General features: G+C 46.9%; 1 long non-coding RNA gene across 1 annotated transcript; it reads left to right on the plus strand.

The window, feature by feature from the left end:
- Positions 1–3,950, plus strand: LOC135576464 (uncharacterized). The gene is made up of 2 exons (XR_010468204.1): positions 1–2,847; positions 3,277–3,950. It is a non-coding gene; the product is annotated as an uncharacterized LOC135576464 (long non-coding RNA).
- Positions 3,951–4,934: the final 984 nt, after the last annotated feature.

Here is a 4,934-nt window from a genome sequence, read left to right on the forward strand (position 1 = left end):
TCCATTTGTAGGTGCCCAACTGGCCTTGTGATGTATATATCCTCTTGCAATAACCATATGTTTGAATTAAAGATGAGAACATATGCATGTGTTTGCACCTGTTCCTTTGGACGATATTTCCTTAATACTTGTCTATCTTTGCATATTTGACAATCAAGATGAAATCCATAAACCTGGCTTCAGTGAGCACCATAATCCATTCTGATGCAAGACATGACATGCAGCTCGTGCTAAGGAGTGCCAGTACTACTGAAAGGCTCTTAAGTGCCTGTTATCATAGAATCACAGAATAATTTTGGTTGGAAAAGACCTTTAAGATCATGAAGTCCAGCTGTTAACCCAACATCAGTCTACCACTAAACCTTGTCCCTAAGAACTTAATCTACATGTCTTTTAAGCCCCTCCAGGATGGTGATTCTACCACTGCCCTGGGCAGCCTGTTCCAATGCCCCACAGCCCTTTGGGGAAGAAATTGTTCCTAAGATCCCACCTCAACCTCCCCTGGCACAACTTGAGGCCGTTTCCTCTGCTCCTGGCGCTTGTTCCTGGGGAGCAGAGCCCGACCCCCCTGGCTCCAAGCTCCTTTCAGGCAGTTCAGAGATCAGAAGGTCTCCCCTCAGCTCCTGTTCTCCAGCTGAACCCCCAGGTCCCTCAGCCGCTCCCATCACACTTGTGCTCCAGCCCCTCACCAGCTCCGTTCCCTTCTCTCCACTCGCTCCAGCACCTCAAGGGCTTGTTGTGAAGGGCCCAAAACTGACCCCAGAATTTGAGGTGTAGTCCCAACAGTACCCAGCACAGGGATGGTCACTGCCCTGGGCCTGCTGGCCACACCAGTGCTGGTACCAGACAGGATGCTGTTGGCCTCTTGGCCACCTGGGCACATGGTGGCTCATCTTCAGCTGTTGTTGACCATCACCCCGAGGTCCTTTTCCTCCAGATAGCTTTCCAGCTGCTTTTCCCCAAGCCTGATGAACAGAGCTTGCTGAAGTAAGTATACAAGTAAGAACATGAGACAGGCTGACTACGTTTTCTCATTTCTGCTGCTTTAAAATACATCCCTTGAGATGTGTCTCTTCCTGCCATCTCCGTGCCATCTAGTTTCTGTGTGGCTGCAGCCATCCCCTTTAGTACCTTTGTGGTTGTGACTGCTGAGAGATTGCAGGGGGTGAATGGAAGTGTGATCATAACAGAAATGATAGAGCAGCAGGGCAACAAAGATGCTGAAGGGAGTGGAGGAAAGGCTGAGGGAGCTGGGGCTCTGGAGCTGGACAAGAGGAGACTGAGGGGGGACTCATTCATGTTTACAGATATCTAAAGGGGGAGTGTCAGGAGGATGGAACCAGGCTCTTCTGGTGACCACCAGTGACAGGACAAGGGGCAATGGGTGCAAACTGGAACACAGCAGGTTCCACTTAAATTTGAGAAGAAACTTGTTCCTGGTGAGGGTGGCAGAGCCTGGCCCAGGCTGCCCAGGGGGGTTGTGGAGTCTCCTTCTGTGCAGACATTCCAACCCGCCTGGACACCTTCCTGTGTAACCTCATCTGGGTGTTCCTGCTCCTTGGGGGGATTGCACTGGATGAGCTTTCCAGGGCCCTGCAACCCCTGACACTCTGGGATTCTGTGAAACCAGGCATGAGCTGACACTGCATGTCTGCCTGGCCGGCACCGAGCACAGTTCTGATGCTGTCAAAAAGGGCAGATCCTGCTAAAAGAGCGATTCTCGTTCATGTTGTTCCTCAAAGTGGGAGGCCAGAGGAGGGAACGGTGATCAATCTCCTAGCCATGTTGGCCAGCCGAAGCATTTTTAGATCTTTGTGCCTATAGCTGAAGTTAAATTGTGCTTTAGTGTGGCTTTAAAGAGTGAAATCACCCCCCCAAAAAGGCTTTTTAATAGCAATCTGTTGTGGTTGCAAAGTGTCTTAATTCCTATAGCTGGCCAATGTCAAAGCCAAGCTGCTTTTTCAAGCTGTTAGGAGCCAAAGTCAGGAGGCAAAGAAAAGTGCTTTGAGTATTGTATCTACCCGTTGCTGTTTCGTTCACCTCCTGTGATCATAGCACAAATGCTGGACATCGACATTTCTGCTTCGTATGGGGAGACTTGATGGACCTGTTGTTATTTCTCTCCAAAATGCCTATAATCTGTGTTCACCATGCCTGATAAAGCTGGCACTGCTTGTTGACTCTCTCCAAATGTTGGGCCTGATTCTGATCTAATAGCAGGATAAATCTGAGCATTGCTGCTGAAGTCAACTGAATTGCACCAGAACGAAGCTGTTGTGAAATTGCACCTGCTGAGTACAGCAATGGTGCCACATTTATTGTATGAGCTGGGAGGGAGAATGGGAGGGAAATCCTTTGGTGAACACAACGCTGAGTTTGTACTGAATCACCAGTTAGCATAAATGCATCAACTTCTACACAGAGCCACATATTTACACCCTTTCCTTTTTTTTTTTTTTGAGTTTGAGTGCTAGGCCTTTGGGCTGACTGGCTTCCTTTCCACAGGGGAAGCCTCGAGAACGGTAAAATTGTTTAAAAATTGCTGCTGAGACAGAACAAGTAATTTTGCTTACCCACCCTAGGTAGATTTTAACTGTCTATCTTGGATAGACTGAAAGAACATGAAAAAAAATGCATTCTCTGCAGTATTTGAAGGGCTTTGTGCTTAAATGTCCTTTCCCTGTGTTACTAGATAATTGATCCCAAGATGCCGCGTGAGGGTTTGCTCCACAATGGAGTCCCCATCCCAGTCCCACCCATGGATGTGTTGAAGTTGGGGCAGCAGAGGCAGACGGAGGCAGGAGAAAAGCTCTTCCTTGTCCTTTTCTTTGACAACAAGAGAACCTGGTGAGTGTGTGCAGAGAGGCCTGTGGTGAGTGCTATGGCAGAGAGGGAGGATTGAATGTAATCTTTGGTATATGGGATGGTGATGTTTCACGTAAATTGGAGAAATTAAACATGTAGCAGCCAAGAAAGTCTAAATGAGGAAGCCAGCCTGCTTTTCCCTGGCTCAAGAGCGTGACGTCTGAGCGCTCCGCTTCCACGGTGGACAGCCCAGCATCCTTCACCCAGAGGTCAGATTGCCACAAAAATATTGAGACACATGAAAATCCAATTCAGTAGTCAGAATCTGCAGGAAATTTGAGAGAGCATTTGACTTTAAAACACCAGCTCAGGCTTAGGGTTGCAAGGGTGAGAGGCTTCCAGGCATTTGCTCTTTCCCCGTTTTCCCCCCTTGATGCCCTCAGTAATGTGGTTTTGTGCTCTGCGTTGCAGGCAGTGGCTTCCCCGTGACAAAGTCTATCCCCTCGGCGTGGATGACACAGTGGACAAGTTAAAGATGATGGAAGGACGCAAAACCAGCATCCGCAAGTCTGTGCAGGTGGCATATGACCGAGCCATGATCCACATGAGTCGCGTGCGGGGAGATCATCCCTTCGTTACGTCCGGTTATCTGTAAGGGGTCAGGGTTGTTGGTCCTTCTTTTCCTTCAGAGCGGATCGTCCCGTGCGCTGACTGGATGGGGGACGCTGTTCCCAGCAGTGCTCAGCACTCCTCAGAGTACCCTGAAATGTGCCAAAAAGGCTGTCCAGCTTATTTTTCAATGTGTCTCGCTGCGGAGCTGGCAGATGTAATATATAGTCTACAGGGCCGGGAGTGAGGTGGTCAGGAAAACCTGCCGGGTGATGGGAGCCAAGGCGAGCTGGTGCAGCACACAGAGCGGAGCGTTCGCTCTCCCTCGCCTCCCTCCTGCTGCTGAGGCTTTTCAGTCATTGACTAGCCCTGACTAATTCCTGGGGACCCGTCACCAGTGTAACTGAACCAGGGTCCTTTATGGAAACCCCAACTGGACTTCTGTGCCAATGTTACCCTGACCATCACTGGCCTTTTCATTTTTTTTTTTTTTTAAATGATGTTGCGATTGTCCCATCACATTTTTTTTTTTTAAATCATAGCTGGGAGTCCAGGTTACAATTTTCCTGCCTATGTACATAGTGGTTTTGTGTTAGATTTCTCTCATTACATTTAGAAATGCTCGAGATATTTGGGTAACTTTCCCCTCTGCTGCACACAATTACATACACAGATGCACAGAGCTTTAAATATGAAAAGTAAATTACCTGATTTTTGTGTGTATGTCCTAAAATTATTTGGTAGTTTCACATTTAAATTCTGATTTCTGTAACTCTAGTTGTTTCAGTAACATTTCATGTCATGGTTTAGTACAGTACTAAGCAAAAAGAACTTCCTTTTTTTCAGAAGCAGAACTAATTTTGGAGGTGTCTAATGAGATAGAGCAGCTCTGCAGGCACTGAGGTTGATCAGGGTTGGAGGGAGAAAACATCGTTTGTGTTGATTTACGCACATTTGGTGTATGGCTCCTGTTCCTTTTTTTTCTGTCCGTCTCTGATGTTTTCCTGTGGCTCAGTTTGGCTTAAAACCAAGCACTGGTTAGAGCACACGACCATTCTGCCTTTTCGTCTCTCCCACACACGTGTATCCTGTCCCCGGTGTGGGGTCTCCAGCGCTGTTGTCCATTAGAACCCGAGTAAACCCAGCTCTGCAGACAATCCCTGATTTGGGGTTTACATTGCAGAAATCGGGACAACTGATATTTGGAAACTTGATGACAAAACCTTTTCTATTTGCCAAGGACTTTATGATTTCTCTGATCTCTTCTGTTATGTTTCCCTTTTTGCTTTCCTGTTAAGAACCAAAGGTGCAGACCAAGATTGTAGATTGAATATAATAATTTTGCTTTCTAACTAAATTAAAAAACAAGTATTTTAACTTTTTCATACTGAAGAGAATGTGGGGTCAAGATAATAATAGTTAATTAATAATGAATAGTGGGGAGTAATCACTGCCGTTTCTACCTGGTCTACTTTTTGAAACTACCACTTCTTATACATTGGGACATGGAACCACACTTT

Source organism: Columba livia, chromosome 27 (assembly GCF_036013475.1).
Source record: "Columba livia isolate bColLiv1 breed racing homer chromosome 27, bColLiv1.pat.W.v2, whole genome shotgun sequence".
Lineage (NCBI taxonomy): Eukaryota > Metazoa > Chordata > Aves > Columbiformes > Columbidae > Columba > Columba livia.